At 43.7% G+C, this 21,281-nt stretch overlaps 1 protein-coding gene across 4 annotated transcripts in view; it reads right to left on the bottom strand.

Annotated features, from left to right (window-relative positions):
- MARCHF8 (membrane associated ring-CH-type finger 8) overlaps positions 1 to 21,281 on the bottom strand; it is a 110,763-nt gene extending 89,482 nt beyond the window's left edge. Inside the window, exon 1 of one of the 4 annotated variants that reach the window (XM_069572320.1) lies at positions 21,113 to 21,281. The gene's annotated coding sequence lies outside the window, so the exon portion shown is untranslated. Of the gene's footprint in view, positions 1 to 1,072; positions 1,209 to 20,597 lie in introns of those variants that run through there. The other 3 variants (XM_069572322.1, XM_069572321.1, XM_069572319.1) reach the window with 3 other exon arrangements.

The following is a 21,281-nucleotide window of genomic DNA, read 5'->3' as shown; positions in this document are numbered from 1 at the left end:
CATCCCCAAAAGATTACTGGGAGAAAATATGTGCAGCCAATTCACAAAAGGAACTAACATACTTTTAAAGGAAAAGCAGTAACAAAAAGCCAACTTCACTAATAATTTAAACAGGCAAAGGAAGATAACAATGAGGTGTTTTCCATCTGTTAAATCAGTTATTTTCTTTTTTAAAACACCCAACATTGGCAAGAATATCCTAAAACGGCCACTCAACGTCCTGCTCGTGGGAATGTTACTTAGAAACTTTCAGCAATGCACTTCAGCAGTATAATCTAAGAATCTTAAAAATATCCATACCACTTCACCCAGTTCATGACACTATCCCAAGGAAGTCATCTGAACTGTGGATTCGAGTGTATGCCCAAAGTTATTCATCAAAGGATATTTCCAGCAGCAAAGTTCTTTAAAATAAGCAACAGGGAAGTGGTTAAATAAACTAAGACAGAATCATAAAATGCAATATGCAGACCATAAAAGGTCTAAAAATGGGAAATGTCAGGCAATAAATGTTAAGAGAATACAGCTTATAAAAACGGGCATTCAGGATGACTCCAATTAGGTAAAAAAACAATCAGTAGTACCCAGGAAAAAGTACTAATTACAAACATTGACTGTCTGAAAAGTAATAAAACAAGGACTGCAAACACTTGGCCTAGTCTCAAGTTTATCTGTCTTGCCCACCCCTTACCACCTGCCCCTACCCAAGACAGAGCCACCATTCCTTCCAAGGCGGTACATTTGCAATTACCTGCTTCTGGCTCCCTCTCAGCACTCAGCATTTCTTGAGGGCATGGCACCATCCCCAGTTGCACTCATTAAACATTTGCTGCTTAATATTTACAAATTCTCCCATCTCATTTCATACACATTAAAAAAAAAAAGGAACTGGCTTTATCCAGCTACTGAAGTCACCTCAAAAATGAAATCTAAATTGAATATGGAAGTTCACCAAGATGCAGCTTCTCTTTCCTTTGCTTCTTTCAAATAAAAACATTAAGGAGAAAAGCGCTTTCTCTCAACACTCCAGACTCGCAAGGCAGGCTTCAGGAAACACCGAGACGCCACATACCTGATGAGCGCCGTGTGCCGGGACCCCCGGTGCCATTGTCATCTCAGGCCCGCATCAGAGAACACTGGTTTTTAAGTCTAATCATTAGCTGCCACCAAAAAACACACCCATCTGCACGGCGCAGCGCGCAGCCACTACCCAGGGCCACACCTGGCTCAGCCCCACCCTATTCCCCACTGAATCCACCTCCACTTGGCAACTTTCCACCTAATTAGATGAGCAGCGCACAGTCAGGAGGAAGAGGCCCTGAGCAAGGCTGGCAACACGGAGAAAGCAGACGGGAGGAGCATGGCCACAACTGTGGCACAGGGCTGACCGAGAGGCACTCATCAGCCAGCGACCTTCAACCGAGGCGATTTTTGCCACACGGGGGACTTCTGGCAAAGTCCTAGAGATATTTTTGGTTGCCCTAACTCTCGGGATGTTACTGGCATCCAGTGTGAAGAGGCCAAGAGAGCTGCTAACCATTCTAAACTGCACCAACAGTCCCCACAACAAATTATCCATACCTAGATGCCAGCAGTGCTAAGGCTGAGAAAACTGCCATGAATTGATTTATCCACCGACACAGCAGAATCTAAACCCAACTCAGCAGGAACAGGACACACAGTGGACAAAGGAGACTTGAGGCATTTCATGAAACGTAAACACACACACACATGCACACGAAGCCTCCTCAGCCAGATGCTTAAGGCAGAGGAGAGAGTCATTCCCTTGGACCAGAATTCTACTGCAGGACTTGGGAACAAGAACATCATAATTTAATGAAAGTAATAAGAAAACCTCTTCTTCCTCAAGGGCTTGCTCTGCCACACGTCACATATTTCTTCAAAGACTGCCTCACAGCAGACACTGTAAGAAGATAATACTATCAGAATTGCCCAGACTGGTAAACATCTCCACAGAAGTTGGCAATGCACCCACATAGTTGATGACAAATTTAGCTGCCTATCTCAAGGACCTAAGAACCCAAACTCACAGTTCCCAGCTTAGCTTAAAAGTGGCAAACATTCAAAGACCATCCAAAGAGAAGAAAATAACAGTGCTCCTTTCCCCACACAAATCATCAAAAACTACATAAGACTTAAGAGAAGCAACATCTTCAAAACTGAGAACAAAAAGTATTTAGTCTGCACTTCAACAAAAACCTGCAGATAAAAAGGAGTTTATATATCCTATATAAATGCCATTATTATAACTCAGTTAAGGTTAGTGACCTCTGTGGCATACTACAGCATCTTCTTTCTTGATTACTTTAACAATTTTATCATGTCATGACTTCCACCCATGGGAGGCCAGAAAGTTAGAGAACTCATCCAGCACCATCCCTGGCTGAGACTCACATAATTTTGACCTGACTCTGACACATCATTTGCCAGTCTGACCTTGACTTTCGTCCCTGCACGGTTACGAAGCATCCCACACTTAAGGCGGCCCATTTCAGTGCTGGACAGGAGCATTAATAAGTGTTAGAAGCGTGTCCATTACCCTGAGACAAGAGCGGCCCTCCTCCCATCCGCAGGCGTTAGCTTTGCCCTCAATTAGTGCTGCGAGACGAGAAGGCCGTGGCGCCCACTCCAGTGCTCCTGCCTGGAGAATCCCACGGAGGGAGGAGCCTGGTGGGCTGCAGTCCATGCGGTCGCTAAGAGTCGGACACGTCTGAGCGACTTCACTTCACTTTTCACTTGCATGCATTGGAGAAGGAAATGGCAACCCACTCCAGTGTTCTTGCCTGCAGAATCCCAGGGACGGGGGAGCCTGGTGGGCTGTCGTCTATGGGGTCGCACAGAGTCGGACCCGACTGAAGTGACTTAGCAGCAGCAGCAGCAGCAGTATTGCGAGAACAAACTTAATTACTTTCAATACATTAGTACTTAAAAGTTCCTGTAAAATTATCTTATCCTCCTCACCCCAAACCCTTTTCTTCTCCAGGCTGTAAAATGCACTCTCCTCATGAACTCAATTATGATTCACTGAGACAAAAATAAAACCCCAGAATGGAAGAAACAGAAGGAATATTAAAGATCAACTAGTTCAAACTCAACCCTACTTTTATAAATGAGTAAAATAAGATAGAAAAGGATGGAGCAAGGCTGCTTGCCGAAAGTCAGGCAGCTATACAGGAAAGCTTGGAGTGGAATTCAGGTTTCCTAATTCTTAAGTCTAATCTCTGCAGAACTGTATCAAGTTGTATTAGATGCTGTTACTAGTAGAATGGACATTTTTTTAAGTTTTATGATCAAATAGAAAAATATTTTCAGTTTTCACAAGTTCAAAACAAGTCACATCATCACAACCCCCTTATGAGCTAGTGCAACTGCGATCATTCGTACTTTATGGACGGAAGAAACCCAGCTCCAAGGCCTCCAGTAAGCACTGAAGCTGGCTCTAGAAGCCAGATTCTTAAGCCACTATGCCACCTGGGTGAGCACTGGAGCACCCCTACACCATCACAGCTGAATTAACAAACTTAAGACTTCCTGTGAGTCTTTAAAATGCTAACACTTTGATATAATCTAATCTAAAAGACACCATTCCTAAAAACATATTTAAATTATTTTTTAACAAGTCAAGATAAATTTAAAGATTTACAGTTTATAGCCTCCTGGCATAAAACGAAAGGTCATTTTAACTTAAAGAATTAGGTTATAGTATTACAGTATCATCTTCAACATCAACTACCCTGAAGAAATTCACCAAGAAGCAAACTAATCTTTCTGGGGAGTAACACAGGAGGAACTCATTTATCACAGGGAACTTTCTGAGAAACCCTAGGCAGGCAAAGCTTCATGCTCTCAATTATCTCCCAAAGGCTCCTCCACATGAGATGTGTGCCATGAATAATATATAAGCACTAAGCAAATGACATAGTCAATCTGCCTAATTCACACAAATGCGATAAAATATTAAGAAGTAATAAAGGTGTGGACTGACTGAATACTTAGGTTAAGTTCCTTTCCAGCAAGACCCTATTAAAATAATAAAAGGATTTTCTTAAAAAGAAGCAGCTTACACTTCTCAGAAGTTAGAGTACATGTACTTTTCCAATAAGGACAAGTAAAGGCTCTGCATATTTTATATAAAACAAATAGAAGACTTTCAAAGGCAGAAAGAAGAAGGCAGACTAGCTAGGGATCTCAGGATTCAAGGAATGACGTCTTGTTAAGTGTCCTGAGTTTTCTTTTTGTCCCATATAATCCAAAGGTGGAGGCAAAGAATTGGCAAATCCAGAAACATCAGGAAGGCAACACAAGCTCCAAGAGAAGCTTGCTGTTCCAAGCAGAGGAGTGGAAAGCGCCAGCCTGCAAAGTAAGAACAATGACCGCCTCCTCCAGACAGACGTGGGCTCCTGTTCTGCTGCGCTCGGCTGCTCCAGTCACATCCGGCTCTCTGGGACCCTGTGGACTGTAGCCCACCAGGCTCCTCTGTCCATGGAATTTTCCTGGCCAAAATACTGGAGTGAGTTGGCATGCCCTCCGCCAGGGGAGCTTCCTGACCCAGGGATCAAACGTGCGTCTCCTGTGTCTCCTGCACAACAGGTAGATTCTCTATCACTAGCCACAACACCACGGCGAAAAAACCTGTGGTCACATCCCTACCCATGCCAGCAAAGACCCAGGGTAGATAAGACATCTTCTCTCACCAAGATATAACCAAGCATCCCAACATCCTCATCAGGGTGGTGTCAAGAGGAGGTTGGGTAAGCAACTGGAACTTTCTTCCTTACCACTGCTATGTCTTGGTTTAAAAAAAAAGGTGGGGGCAGGGCTCAGCAAAGATATAAAGAAGAACCAAAAGGAAATCTCAGAACTGAAAAATACAATTACCAAAATACAAAAACCAAGAGATGGGTTCAGCAGAATGGTGTAGACAGAAAAAAGCAGAAGACAGACAAATAGAAACTACCCAATCTGAATGGCAAAGACAAAAATAAACTGCAAAAGAAAAATGAACAGAGTCTCAGGGACCTGTGGCCTATAATCAAGAGTCAACATTCATGTCACTGGAGAGAAATGAGCGGAAAGTACTGAAATAATGGCTGAAAATATCCAAATTCGGTAAAAGATACATTTACAGACTCAAGAGTCTGAGCAAACATCTGAGCAAACAGGATAAACTCAAAGAAATCCTCAGTAAAACATAAACAGTTAAACTTCTGAACACTGAAGGATAACAAGCCTTGAAAGCAATGAGACAGAACACACACCTTTCCTATAGGGGAAAAATTAATTAAATAGCAGCATATATTTCAGCAGAATATAGAGAGGTCAGAAAGACACAACAGTTTTCAAGTACTGAAAGAAAAGAACTGTCAACTCAGAGTCCAATAGCCAATAAAAATATCCTTCAAGAGGAAGGGGAAATCAAGACATTTGAGATAAAAGTAAACTAAGAGACAGCATCACCAGCAGATGTGCTCCCAAAGGATGAAACGGCTAAAGGAAGTTCTCTGAACAGAAAGAAAAACCCTTAAGGTATTAGCAAACAGAATTCAGTAAATACAAAAAGAATCATAAACCATGACCAAGTGAGGCTTATCCCAAGGATACAAGATTCTTTTTCAATTTTTGAAAATTAATCAGGAAAAGGGAGGGAGTTTGGGGCTTACATATACACACTACAATACATAAAACAAGTAGCAAATAAGGACCTACTATATATCACACAGAACTGTGCTCAGCACTCTGTAATGACCTGTATGGGGAAATCCTTCAAAAGCCTGGATGTACGTTATATGCTATGTAACTGATTCACTTTGCTATGCAGAGTGAGTCAGTTACACAGAAAGTATACACAAGCAGAAAGTAACCCAACATTGTAAATTAACTGTACTTCAATAAAAAATTTTTTAATTAATCAACATAATCTACAGCGTTAAGAGGCTAATGAGTAAAATCATAGGATGATACCAACAAACAAAGAAACAGTGTATGACAGAATTCAACATCAATTCATTATTTAAAAAAAAAAACTCAGAAAAATAGGAATAAAAAAGAACATACTTAATTTGAAAAAGAGAATCTATTAAAAAAAAAAAAGTACGACTAACATTACACTTGATGATGAGAAAATCACTGCTCTGCCCCTAAGACTGGGGAAAAGGCATCTCTTATCTAATACAGCACCAGAAGTTCTAGCCAGTGCAGCAGAGCAAGAAAAGGGAAAAAGGCACACAGATTAGAAGAAGCAAAACTGCACCCACTTTCAGATTACACAGAACATCCCAAGGAAACTACCAAAAAAAAACCTCCCCGAATAACAAAATTCAGCAAAGCTGCAGGATGCAAAATAAACATACAAAAATCAGCTGCACTTCTAAACACTAGCAATGAAAACGAGGACGTGGAAATTAAAACACCATCATTCACAATCATGAAAAAACGGCATATTAGGTATAAATGTAAGAAAGATCTATGCTGAAAACTCTCAGATGCTTGTGAGAGAACTCAGAGGACTAATAAGAAAGTAATGGATGACTATGTTCATGGACAAGACTCAACAAAGTGATAACGTCTATTATCCCCTAACGAATACACTAACTCAAGAAGATTCCTGTTAAATTCTTTTAAAGACTTTTGTAGACACAGACACAAATATTTTTAAATGTATATAGAAAGACAAAAGCTAAACCACCTTTGAAAGATAACAGAACGGGAGAAATCAGTCTGCTGAATTCAAGACAAGGTCTGTATAGTCAAAGCTATGGTTTTTCCAGCAGTAATGTACAGATATAAGAGCTAGAGCGTTTGGACTCTGTGGGAGAGGGCGAGGGTGGGATGATTTGGGAGAATGGCACTGAAACATATATAATATCATATATGAAACGAATAGCCAGTCCAGGTTCGATGCGTGATACTGACTGCTTGGGGCTGGTGCACTGAGACGACCCAGAGTGATGGTACGGGTAGGGAGGAGGGAGGGGGGTTCAGGATGGGGAACACGTGTATACCTGAGGCAGATTCATGTTGATGTATGGCAAAACCAATACAATATTGTAAAGTAATTAACCTCCAATTAAAATAAACAAATTTATATTTTAAAAAAGATATACAGATGTAAAATAAGCATATGAAAAGATGTGAAATATCATATGTCATTAAGGAATTTCAAATAAACATGAAATATCTCTTCATTTATTTAAAAAAAAAAAAGGAAGGCTGAGTGCCAAAGAACTGATGCTTTCAAACTGTGGTGCTGGAGAAGACTCTTGAGAGTCCCTTGGACAGCAGGGAGATCAAACTCTTAAAGGAAATCAACCCTGAATATTCATTGGAAAGACTGATGCTGAAGCTGAAGTTCCAATGCTCTGGCCACCTGATGCACAGGAAAGATTTCCGCTTCCCTCGATGTTGGGAAAGGTTGGGGGCAGGAGAAAAAGTGGGTAAGAGAGGCTGAGAGGACTGGATAATGTCACTGACTCAATGGACATGAGTTTGAACACACTGCAAGAGACGGTGAAAGACAGGGAACCCAGGAATGCTGCAGCCCACAGGGTCACAAAAAGTAGGACACGACTCAGCTACTGAACGATGGCACGGAGTGACCGCAACCAAGGCTGTGTGGCACCAGCAGAGAGACAGACACACAATCCAGTGGAGCAGAACAGACAACATACGAGCAGACCCACACAAGTATGCCCAGATGATGCTTGATTAAGCAATTCAATGACGGAAAAATAACTTTCCAACAAACGGTACCAGAGCAATAAGGGAAAAAAAGTGAACCTCAAGTGAAGTTTCAACCCCTTAACTGAGACAGTTCATTCACTTACACGTGCAACCTGAGACCATAAAGCTTCTAGGGAGAGAAAAGCATTTTAAAAAGTCTTTAGGGTTCAGGGCTAGACAGTAATTAAACTTGACACCAAAGACATGATTCCCAACTGGAAAAATTTATAAACTGAACTTCAAAGGGTGAAAAGGTAAGCCACAGAGTCAGAGAAAATATTTGCAAATCACTGACAAAGGACTGCTGCTGCTGCTGCTGCTGCTGCTAAGTCGCTTCAGTCATGTCCGACTCCGTGCGACCCCATAGACGGCAGCCCACCAGGCTCCCCCGTCCCTGGGATTCTCCAGGCAAGAACATTGGAGTGGGTTGCCATTTCCTTCTCCAGTGCATGAAGTGAAAAGTGAAAGGGAAAGTAAAGTCGCTCAGTCGTGTCCGACTCTTAGTCCTTTACTGTATATAAAGGACTCTCAAAACTTAACAACAAAAACCCGATTAGTTAGTGGGCAAAGGACAGGAAGAGACTTTCACGGAGAGCACAGACACGTGGCAGACACAGCAGCGCCTGTCCCATCTCACTGGCCACTGTCGCCGTGCACCCACTCAGTGCCGGCCGACTCTGCGATCAGGGAGAAGCCACTGAGAGCCACAGTGAAGCAGCGTTACATACCTACCAGAACTACCAAAGTAAGAAACGGTGCCAACACCAGAATGTGGGCAAGGGCAAGGCGAGACTGAGTCATCCTTTCAGCACCGGTAGGGATGTGAAATGGTACATCCTCTCTGGAAAACACTCGGGCAACTTCTTAAAACAAACCAGGTGAATATCATACAGCCCAGCTACTGCACTCCAGACTTTTATACCAGAGAAATGAAGTAATATGATTACAGGGAAACCTGCACACAAATGTCAGCAACAGCGTCATTCAACTAGGTGTTCTTCAGCAGGTGAGTGATTCAACAAACTTTGGCACATTCAGATCACAGAATACTACCTGGAAATAAAAAAGGAATAAAAAAGAACTATTTGGACATGAAACCACCACGATCAATCTCCAGAGGATTCTGCTGAGTGATAAAAGCCTACCTGAAAAGGTCACATAATGTATAAATTCCATTCACAGAATATCCCTGCAAAGACAAAATGCAGAAGTGGGAGCAGAGATCCGAGGCTGCCAGAGGCTAAGAGCCAGCGGGCGCAGCGGAAGCTACAGAGAGTAACATACAGGGTCCTTGTGACGACAGAGAGTCTGCGTCTGAGCTCCGCAGATGTCAGCGCCACGGGCGTGACATTGTACTAAGACTTTCCGAGCCGTCAACTTCGGGGAAAACTGGATCTCTCAAACAGGAGCTCTCTACGTTATTCCTTACAATTGCATATCAACCTACATTTACCTCAAAATGAAAAATTAAAATTTTTAAAAAGGAAAGAAAAAGGACAAATCACAAGGCCACAAATGAGGGAAGAGAGCATTCAAGCAGATGAAAATTATTTCAGCTATTCTTTAAAGACAGAAAATATGGGAATAGTAATTAAATTAGCAAGATGGAGAAAGCCATAATAAAAAGTATATGAAATAATAGATAAATAATGAGCTAATTTATCTATAAGATGCCAAAGAGCTTGTGCCTCAGGTTATGAGTAGTAGTAAAAACATTGGCTAAAAATAAAGATAAAAAACAACTGGTACTCTGGCCACCTCCCCAAAAGAGACCGCTACCAGAAGTGGGGTGCTATCATAATGAAAACCTCAAGAAGCTGCGTTTTCCTAGTCACCATTTTGTAGGCAGTGATAAGCTTCATGACAGAAAATGAAAAGATGATGGTCCACTTCTGGTGACTGAGAAGACAGTTACAGAATCTGCTGACGGCTATAATTCAGAAAACAGATCACACACGTGATGACTTTAAAACCGTCTGGGGAACAACTGGAAAATGAAACTTCATTTTCTATTGGCTATTATTTACTATTGGCTGTTGCTCGCAAAAACCAAAAATATGTTTGGCTACTGGTACTCTGAATCAACCAGAAATATCTTTACTGCTGACATGGAGAAAGTTTTAGTGGTCTGTATAGAAGATCAAACTAGCCACATTTTCTTAAGCCAAAGCCTAATCCAGATAATTAATGAGGCTGCTACACTAAATGAGAGATTTTCAATGAAGATGAAACAGCATTATATTGGAAGAAGATGCTATCCAAAACTTTCATAGCTAGAAGGAAGTCAATGCCTGGTTTCAAAACGTCAAAGGACAGACTCATTCCCATTAGGGACTACGGCAGCTGGTTGCTTTAAGTGAAAGCCAGCGCTCAACTATGAGAATCCCACGGTCTCTGAGAATTATGCTGCGTCTCCTCTGCCTGCGCTCTATGAAAGGAACAGCAAAGCCCGGGCGGCAGCACATCGCTTCACGACACATCACTACAGATTTCAAGCCCACCGAGGCCCAGTGTCTAGGAAAAGAGACGCCTTTCGAAATTACTGCTCACTGACAACACACTTGGCTACACAAGAGCACTGGGGGGGACACACTGTGAGGAGACTACCCTATTGCTGTCTTCATGACCATGAGCACGTCCATTCTGCAGCTCACAGATTAAGGAGTCCTTCTGACTTTTATATCTCATTACTTACGAAATACATCTCAGAAGGCGACAGCAGCCACAGACAGTGATTCCTCTGCTACATCTGGGCAAAACTGAAAACCTTCTAGAAAGGATCTCATCATTCTAGACATCACTAAAAACATTCATGATTCATGGGAAGAATTAAGGGGCATTTGGAAGCTGACCAACTTTATCAAAATTAAGGGAAGTTTGGAAGTCGACAGGGGTTTCCCAGGTGACCCTAGCGGTGGAGAACCAACCTGCTGACACAGGAGACGGAGACTGGGGTCCGATCCACAGGCCAGGAAGAGCCCCTGGAGGAGGAGACGGCAGCCCACTCCAGTGTTCCTGCCTGGGAGAGCCCACGGACAGAGGGGCCTGGAAGGCTACAGTCCACGCGGTGCACAGTCAGGCACGACCGAAGTGACTATCACACACGCATGACGAAACTTGATGGAAGAGTTATTCTACGGATGAGCAGAGAGTGGTATCCTGAGATGGAGTCTGCTCCCGGTGAAGATGAAGCCGAGCTGCTGAAATGACAGTGAAGGATTTAGAATGTTACATGCACTCGGCTGACGAAGCAGAGGCAAAGGGTTAAGAGGATGGACTTCAGTTTTGGCAGGTGTTCTCCTGTGGATGAAACATCATCCAACCGCACTGCACGCTACAGAGAAATGGCTCATGGGAGGAAGAGTCGGTCAAAGCAGCAAGCTTCACTGCTGTCTTATTTTAAGGAACTGCCACAGCCAGTCCAGCCTTCACAGATGCCTCCATCAGTGTCAGCTGCAGCCATCAGCATCAAGGCAAGACCCTCCACCAGGAAAAACACTGTGACTTACTGGGGGCTCAGACGATGGTGAGCACATGTTAGCACCAGGTTATTTTTAAATTAAGGTATGTAAATTGTTTTTAGACATAGTATTATGAGTATGCTCCGGTATACTTAACAGATTACAGTATAGCATACAAATAACCTTTATGTGCTTTGGGAAACCAAAAAAAAAAAAAAAAGTGATTTGCTTTATCTCAACGTTTCCTTTATTGCCTTGGTCTAGAACAGAAGGCACAATGTGTCCAAGGTGCGCCCATACTTTGAACTGAGAATGAAAGGGTTTGGGGACTGGGACGGACAACTGAAGAAACGTCAGGGCTACTTATCCACTGCACTGTTCCCTGTTCCTGGCAAATCAGAAGGCTACATCTGCCAGTCTCACTTGCAATTATGTCAGAGTTAATGTGACTGATTTCTGACAAATATGACATGGGAAGAGTAACACTAGCCACTTCCAGATCTGGCCTTTAAGAACATTGATTGGGCTTCCCCAGCTCTCTTCCACTGCCATCCTCAAAGTCAGGTGGCGTGGCTACAGAGGGAGGGGTTCCATCCAACTTGCCTTAGACTTTGCAGCACAAACAAGTTTGTTGCTACTGTCGCTGTTGCCATAGCACAGGCCAGCACTTTCAAAAATGTTGCTGCAAGTAAGCCATCTTGTTCCGATGCAGGTCCAGGATGAGGCCTGAGATCCTACATCTTGAACAAGCACAGAGATGATGCCAGTGGGGACAGTCTATGGAACACTCTGTGAGGAGCAAGAGCCTTCAGCCACCAAGACGAATACACAAGGGGAGGACAGATGATTCTCTGGAGAAACTGAATGACCCCAAGCAAAGGCCCCCCACAGGCCCTGAGCAGTAAGGCCAGAGAATTCAGACTCACATTCAAGCAAGACGGTGAAAGGCTCCATGAGGAAGACCACCCAGAAGAGGGCAGAGACTGACAGGGAGCAAGCAAGACGGTGAAAGGCTTCACGAGGAAGACCACCCAGAAGAGGGCAGAGACTGACAGGGAGATGCGCTGCGGCATCTGTCAAAAGGGATAATTCGTCTACAAGAAGGTTTATGAAGAGAGCGATGTATGTGAAGTGAGGTGATAATTCTACTTTGCCAACAAAGGTCCGTCTAGTCAAAGCTATTTTTTCCCATACTCATGTATGGTTGTGAGAGCTGGACTATAAAGAAAGCTGAGTGTTGAAGAACTGATGCTTTTGAACTGTGGTGTTGGAGAAGACTCCTGAGAGTCCCTTGGACTGCAAGGAGATCCAACCAGTCCATCCTAAAGGAGATCAGTCCTGAATATTCACTGGAAGGACTGATGCTGAAGCTGAAACTCCAACACTTTGGCCACCTGATGTGAAGAGCTGACTCACTGGAAAAGACCCTGATGCTGGGAAAGGTTGAAGGGAGGAGGAGAAGCGGACGACAGAGGATGAGATGGGTGGACGGCATCATTGACTCAATGGACGTGGGTTTGAGCAACCTCTGGGAGTTGGTGATGCACAGAGAAGCCTGGCCTGCTGCAGTCCATGGAGTCTCAAAGAGTCGGACACGACTGAGCGACTGAACTGAGCTGAAGACAAGACATGCAGTCACAGACTACAGTTAAAAAAGAGCTGTCAGTGACTAAATACTAATTGGAGAAGGCGATGGCAGCCCACTACAGCACTCCTGCCTGGAGAATCCCAGGAACAGGAGAGCCTGGTGGGCTGCAGTCCATGGGGTCATGAAGAGTCAGACACGACTGAGCAACTTCACTTTCACTTTTCACTTTCATGCACTGGAGAAGGAAATGGCAACCCACTCCAGTGTTCTTGCCTAGAGAATCCCAGGGACAGGGGAGCCTGGTGGGCTGCAGTCCATGGGGTTGCACAGAGTCGGACTGAAGTGACTCAGCAGCAGCAGCAGCAAATACTAATTATTGATTTCAATAAAAACAGGACTGTAACCACAACTGAAATGGAGAAAAGGTAAGTGAGGAGAGTTTAGGACGCCCACATTCTCAAAACAGGACAGCAATGCATAGCATTTAAAGCTGATGAATCACTAACAGTGAGATAGGCATTAAGTTATGGAGTATGGAGGCAACCACCATAACAAACAAGAAAGCAAAAGGTGCCTCTGTTTTTCATTACAAGCATTTATGCTTACTACTTTTAAACAATATCCAAATATTACTGTGATAAAAATTTAAACATTAATTTTAAAATACAGAAAAATAAAGAGATTGGCAATAGATAGTATGGGAAAAAAATGGGGAAAAAAATCAACATTATCAGGGGAAATGCAGATGAAATAAAAACTAACACAACCACCACTACTCAATTTAAATCCCCTTAGCCAGACAATCCCACCTGCACCATTCTATACCACAAGAACATGCCCACAAATGTTCAAAGGCATTTACACAAAAATGGTCAGTGCGACACTGTTAAAAAAGAGAAACGTCAGCGCGTACTAACTATTCACTAATTATAGGGGAAGAGTTCAATTAATTACGAATAAACGTACCCAACCTGGGGGCTTCCGAGGTGGCGCTAGTGGGAAAAAACCCACCTGCTGATGCGGGAGACACGAGAGAGGAGGGCTCCATCCCTGGGTCCAGAAGACCGCCTGGAGGAGGGCATGGCACCCCACTCCAGTGTTCTTGCCTGGAGAATCCCAGGCACAGAGGAGCCTGGAGGGCTGCAGTCCACAGGTCACACAGTGCCGGACACGACTGAAGCGACTCAGCATGCACTCACCCACCCAACTTGACTCCAGCCTTCTAAGACAAAAAGCAGACAACCCCAGCAAGCCAAAGTCACTTCTGACCTACAGAACTATGAGATTAAAACATGTCTTGGTTTAAGCCTCTAAAGTTTGTGGTAATTCATTAGAGTTCAATAAAAAACAAATACTTCTAGAAAAGCTGAAGAAATGCTTTACCCTACAACCCAGCCCCTATGGTTAGAAGTAATTATATATTCAGAGAAAGTCTTGTCCATGCGCACCAGAAGACACACACAAAATGTTCACATCATCACTGCTCACAACAACAACAACAAAAAACAACGACCTATCAAAAGCATAAAGGTAAAACCGTGGAATATTCATATAAAATAATGCAATACAACAACGAAACATCAACGACCCACAACCACACATGAAGATACAGACGGCAAGTCATATTGTGCAGGACAAGAAAGCAAGTGACAGAAGTGCACACCCAGTACAATTCTAGCGAGTGAGTTCAACAGGGCATGCAGAGAAACAGCAAAGCTTAGAGAGGCGGTCAAACTATCTCAAAAAAAGAAATAATAAACACAGATCTTAAGAGTAGCAGTCATGTCTGTGGGGAGGTAAGAGGATGGGGTGAAGGGGAGACCAAGGGATATTGAAGGCAACGTAAGGTTTTGGTCCTAACTGGTACTGACTACAGAGTAATAGTGTTTAAATTCTAAAACATAGCTGAGAATTATTACAATGTTTATTCAGTATTTAGAGGACAAAATCATCCAGGAATAAAATATCTACCAGACAAAAAAAAATCCTTCCTTTTCTTTTGTCAAGATAAGTTCATTGAAAAAATAATTCAAATAATATATGAAAGTCCAATCATTTTTTTAATCACCTAAAAATCCACCATCAAGACACAACTGGTAACAACCTAAACATGCTTCAGGACATTTCATGTACCTATGTTTACACATTAAAGTATTCTAAATAAAATCATTATATACACAAATATATTTGCTTATTCTATAAATGCTGTTTAGACCCCTGCTTTTTAAAACTCAAGTGCATTAAATTACACTGTACATGAAATGAACCCACATTAAGTGTCGGAAAAGCTTTGACAAAAGTGTACGTAGTGTAACAACTACCCAATCAAAATTCAGACCAAACATTTTCATCACCATGAAAAGCGCTTTCCTGCGCCTCGGCAATCAATTCCCTCGCCTCTGACTGCAAGCAGTCATTAATCTGCTTTATTAGAGATTAGTTTTGCTGGCTTAGGACCAATGTGAACGGAATTATACAGCGTGCATTCTCTTGTGTGGGGCTTTTGTCAGCATAAAATTTATACTATTGATAGTCCCCTTTATAGTGCTGAGCAGTGCTTATTTGTATATTCATTAATAGACATTTGGCACATTTCCAGTTTTGATCTCTAAACACTGAGGTGTAAGTAACTTGTGACATTAAGTTTTTACTTTGTAATCAGGGATAGAATTGCTGGGCCACAGAGTACACGTAACCTGAACAGGAAACTGCCCTGCTGTCAGCTTCTGCACCATCACACACCCCTCCTAGCAGTTCACGCGAGCTTTAGTAGCTCGGCATCCTGACCGACACTCGCTATTGTCAGTCTTATAGATTTTAACCACTCCTGTAGGCAAACAGTTGTTCATTTCTATTTGCATTTCCATAAATGACTAGATACGTTGAGGATTTTTAAAGTGCCTATCAAAAAATTTAAATGTCTTCTTCCATGAACGGTCTGTCCTAATCTTTCACCAGCGTTGTGATTTGGGCATTGTCTGCCTTCTCACTGTTGATTAGCCACTGAGTCACGTCCAGCTTTTTGCAGCCCCATGGACTGTAATCTGCCGGGATCCTCTGTCTATAGGATTTTCCAGGCAACAATACTGGAGTGGGTTGCCACTTCCTTCTCCAGGGGAATCTTTCCAAACGAGGGATCAAACCCATGTCTCCTGCATTGGCAGGTGGATTCTTTACCACTAAACCACCAGGGAAGCCCATTGGTGATTATGGAGGCCCTTTCCATACCCTGGGTGAAGGTTCTTTGTCAGATATATGAATTGCAAATACTTGTTCCCCACTGGAGCTTATGTTTCCCTTTTCTTAAAACAGTACATGCGTACATGCTCAGTTGCTCGACAGTGTCCGACTCTTTTCGACCCCATGGACTGTAGCCCGCAAGGCTCCTCTGTCCATGGGGTTCTCCGGGCAAGAACCGTGGAGTGGGTTGCCATTTCCTCCTCCAGGGGATCTTCCTGACCCGGGAGTGAATCCTAGCCTCCTGCGTCTCCTGCTCTGGCAGCCACCTGGGAAGCCCTCAAACGGTACAGAAAGTTAAACCTTTAAAGCACAGAAGCTTTTAATTTTTATTAAGCCTAATTTAACAGTAAAAAATTTATTGTTAGTGCTTTATTTTGTATCATGTATATGACTGAATGTTTACCCCTCAGACTGGAAACAAAATATGGATGTCTGCTTACCACTTCTATCATCATATTGGACTTGAGGTTCTAGCCAGGTTTAGCCACTCAGGCAAAAAAGAAAAAAAGAGAAAGGCAGGAGGGAAGGCAAGAAGTAACGAGCAGAAATGAATTAGTAAAACTGACTTTATTCAATGATTATATACATAGAAAATCCTGAAAAACGGACTGCATTTTTACATATTAGCAATGAAAAAGTGGACAATTACTTTTTAAATCCATTTATAATGACATCAAAATCCATAAAATATTAAAGATATAAATCTTACCAAACATGTATAGGACCTGTGTACACTAAAAAACTAAAAACATGTTGCAAAATATTAAAGAATCAAATAAATGACAGATTGGGAAATTCACTATTATGGTAGCAATTTTCTACAGATTGATCCAGAAACTCAAGGCAATTGCAAGTGAAATTCCAAGAAGTTTTTGAAACTAACAAGCCGATTTTAAAATATTTATGAAAATACATACAACCTAAAATACCTAAAACCGTTTTGAAAATAATGAACAAAGCTGGAGGATTTATACTGACCAATTTCAAACCATACACAGAGCCACAGTCAGGCGGACAGTACGGCACTGACATACAGAAAGGAAGAGAGAGGGAGGCCACTCCGTCGTGCCCGACTCTGTGCGGCCCCGTGGACTGCAGCCCACCAGGCTCCCCTGTCCATGGGACTCTCCAGGCCAAGAACACTGGAGTGGGGTGCCGTTGCCTTCTCCAGGGGATTTTCCCGACCCAGGGATCGAACCCAGGTCTCCCACACTGCAGGCAGACACTTTAACCTCTGAGCCACCAGGACATGACAAATCAAGAGGAAACAGCCCAGAAACGACCACACACATGTGTTGCCAGCTAAGTCCCAACAGAAATGAAGTTCAGTGGGCAAAGGACGGAGAAATTCAACAGGGAAAGGATAATCCTCTCAACAAATAATACAGAAACAACTGTGTATCCATAAAGGAAAATAATGAACCCAAACCCATTACCTCACACCACACACCTCCATCAGCCCCCTAAAATAGATCACAAATTTAAATATATGAATATATGACCTAAAACCATAAAACTTTCAAAAAGAAAACATACGAGAAAACTTCTATGGTCTACACTTTTCATACAACAGTATCTCAGGTATCTTCTAATGTTAATAAATATAAAACTCTTGCATTTTTTAAAAAGTAAGAAAAACAGAGAAAATCCTTACAATTTTTTGAAACATGTCTTCATTTAAAATACAATTTCAAAACTCACTGTGAGTTCCTCATTCATATGGTTTCATGAGTGACGTATTTCATAAACATTTTCCCAAAGAGCTACACTGACATCTGAAGGTCTTTGTAATAGAGACACTCACTGAAGCAGTGCCATGCTGATAAACTTACCGCAGAGGACAAGCATCACAGTGAGTCAAAACTGCATGTAAACAAAATTATCAACTATTTTCAATCCAACAAAGTGTATGCTTTGTAGAACTGAGAAGATGATTCCCCTGCCCTTTCCAGCATCTTCCCACCCTTCTGCAAGCCTGTCTTCCTGACCCCACCTTAACCTCCATGACTCGGATTAAATCCCACCTCCTCCGGGAAGCTCTGCCGTGCAGTCTAACCTGCTGGGTACTGATCTTCCTCCCAATTTCCACAGCATGTGTACCACTTCAAGGCCCTCATCACATTATCCCTGGATTGCACATGATTACACTCCTCTATCAGATTAAGCCGCTGAAGAACTAGAACACTGCTCACATCAGCCTGGCTCAAAGGCGGCACTCATGCTTCTGCTGTTATTGGCTATCAAATGAAAACATGAACTAGAAACTTCAGGAATTTCAGAGTGAGTTGAGCAGAGAAACTAGATCAGGCCTAGTTGGGTTTGTTTTTTTTTTTTTTTTATCCTCAAAATGAAGATTTAAAAATTATACTCCTTGAAAAAGAATTTCAATGTTGAAAATCTTCAAAATAAAACAAACACAAAACTGATAAACAGTTAAAACTAAATGTCTACAGTGCCTATACTGGTCACTTCCATACTCACAGGTGGCCAAACCAAAAGCCCTAAGGACTTCCTGAAGGGTTATTTACTGCTGGAGCAGTCCAATGCTTTGGAAAAATGTCTTCAAGTCAGTCAGATAACTGGAGAATAAGCGGGATTGTAAAGTACTTTTTCTAGGGGAAAAAAACAGTATATATCATTTCATGACCCAATTTTGTTGCTTTTAGAAATTCTAGCAACTTTTTTTTTCTTTCAGTTTTTTAAATTGTTTACCACCAAGAAGGTAAACCTAAATAGTATGTGATTATAGCAGAAAGGGAATTGCTACATGGTGGGTAGGGGTGGAAACCAATTAGAAACAGTGCAATTCTTCAAGAACTAGACACTGCTCCTGATAACAAACAGGGGTCTTGACTGCTCGAATCCATTCACCCCTGTCTATGCATCTATAAAATCTCCCTGGAACGAATTTAAAGAATTTACAGAAGACAAAAAGGTTGGAGCTAAGGTTGTCAGATTTAGCAAATAAAAATACAGTAGACCCAAAAGTTTTACATAAACAATGAATTTTTAGTAAAGCAAGCCCTATGCAATACTTAGACTAAAAATTTACCCATTGTTTACTGAAATTCAAATTTAACTGGGTGTCCTGTATTTTATCTGGCAACCCTAAGGGAAGCCAAAATCAGTCCAATTTCCTCACTTAGTAGCAGAAACTATGACCCCGAGAAGGGAAGTGACTTGCCTAAACTTAAGCCAAAGATCAAGGAAGTGAGTCTGCTTTGAAAAGAGAAAACACACATCTACGAGGGTCACCTTGGGCTCCACTTACGGTGCATTAGACCTCCAGTTCTCACACACGCCACTGAAGCCCCAGGGAGACTCAACTACGGTTTTCCACTTTTAATAACAAACTGTTAATTCTAATACACTTACCAACTTCAGCCTTCAAAAACAAACCAGGAGGGCCTCCCTGGTGGCTCAGTGGTAAAGGACCTGCCCGCCAATGCAGGAGACACGGGTTTGATCCCTGGTCCGGGAAGATCCCACATGCCACACAGAGCAACTAAGCCAGGGCGCCGCAACCACTGAGCCTCTGCTCTGGAGCTCCGGGGCTGCAACTGCTGAAGCCCTACTGAAGCCCACGCGCCCTAGAACCCGGGCTCCACAAGAGAAGGCGCTGCAGTGAGAAGCTCCCACACTGCAACTAGAGAACCGCGCCCCCTCACGGCAACAAGAGGAGGTCCACCTGCAGCAACGGAGACCCGGCACGGTCAAAAGAAAATAAACAAAAATTTAAAAAAGAACGGACAAACAACAACACAACAACAACAAAATAATAGGAAACTTCCTCTTGGCTTAAAACAGGAGGACTGTGTTACCTCACAATCCAAACTGCTCTTGCCCCAGCGTTCCAAGTGTGGAATGTGTTCGCATTCGTCCGTGGCTCTAACGACTTTACTTCCTATACTCTCCCAACCTCCCTGTTTTTCAGAGGAAATATCCTCGTGGTTTCAGCTGGTCTCAAATAAAAGTCCCGCGAAGTCCTCCACTCCCATTCTGTGCCCAAGCAGCTAAACCAGCAGAAAGGCATGAGGTCTCGCTATCACAACACGCTTTCTTTCCCGGGACGGGGATGCAACAGAAGATGGAAAGAGAAAGGTCTTTCTAGGAAATTTGGGGCCTTCTTCCACTACATACGCGGAACATACTTCATGACATACAGCTGGAAAAAAATCAAAGGAAAAAATAGAAAACTTCATATACTCATTACGGTCGTCTTCGGGATCCCATCAAATGAACAAATACATAAAACAGTCGCTCTATAACAGCACTTCTCAACCTGGGATCTCTAGGGGCCTCCTGGGGTAGTGGGAACCGGGGAAGGCGGAGGCAGACAGTAGGCAGATAAAGATTTTGCTTCTGACATATCAGGGTCCCAAACGATTTTAAGGAGGTTCCGTTGCATTCCTAAAAGCCTGGGGGGGGGGGGGAGTAACATACACCACTATGACTTTCTCTAAGTTTTCTATTGAAAACTTCACCCTAGTGAACAACAATCCAAATCGTGTCGGATGAAAAACTGAAAGCCAACCAGAAATTCCGAAATTAAAGGACAAACTATCCACCTCTCCTTTCTCTCTGGCAGCTGCCGATGTACGCAGGTCTCTCTCGAGACCACACACGTCAGAAACGGAAGGTCCTCACAAATCATCTGGTCCAGGCTTGCATTTCACAGATGCGGGAACTCGGGGAGGCGAGGGCTGATCTGCCCACGGTCTCACGGCCCGTCGGCGGCAGAACTTCAACTGGGACTCCACGTTGGCAGCCCTGGGCCCTCCGCTCCCGACGGCTCCCGAGGCCCCCAGCCTGGCCGGACCCAAGGGCGCTGGAGAGCCGGGGCGGAAGGGCCCACATGCCGGGGTCGCTGCCCACCGTCGGCCGGCTCCGCGCCGGGCCCTGGCCCAGGCTGGCACGGAGCGCCGACCTCGACGGCCGCCCCCGCCCCGCCCACCTGTCGCGGACCGCACGGGCGGCAGCCACACCCCCTGCCAGGCCAGGGGTTCGGCCGGCCTCGACGGCGCCCGGCACCGGCTGCGGCGCGCGGCGCGCGGCACGCCGGCCTGAAGGCCGCGGGCGTTACCTCAAGTGGGCGCTGAGCTCGCGGCGGGGCCGCCCCCGCCGGCCAGGAGCATGCCGGAGACGCGGACGCAGCAGACGCTGCGGCTCGGCCACCGCGGCGCCTGTTTACACCCCTCCGCGGGAGGACGCCGACTGGCCCGTCACGTGACGCGCACGTCACGTGCCCGCCC

The sequence above is a fragment of the Ovis canadensis genome, chromosome 25, assembly GCF_042477335.2.
Source record: "Ovis canadensis isolate MfBH-ARS-UI-01 breed Bighorn chromosome 25, ARS-UI_OviCan_v2, whole genome shotgun sequence".
Classification (NCBI taxonomy): domain Eukaryota; kingdom Metazoa; phylum Chordata; class Mammalia; order Artiodactyla; family Bovidae; genus Ovis; species Ovis canadensis.
Note: the sequence above shows the minus strand (reverse complement) of the source record. Positions and strands in the feature narration are given on the sequence as shown.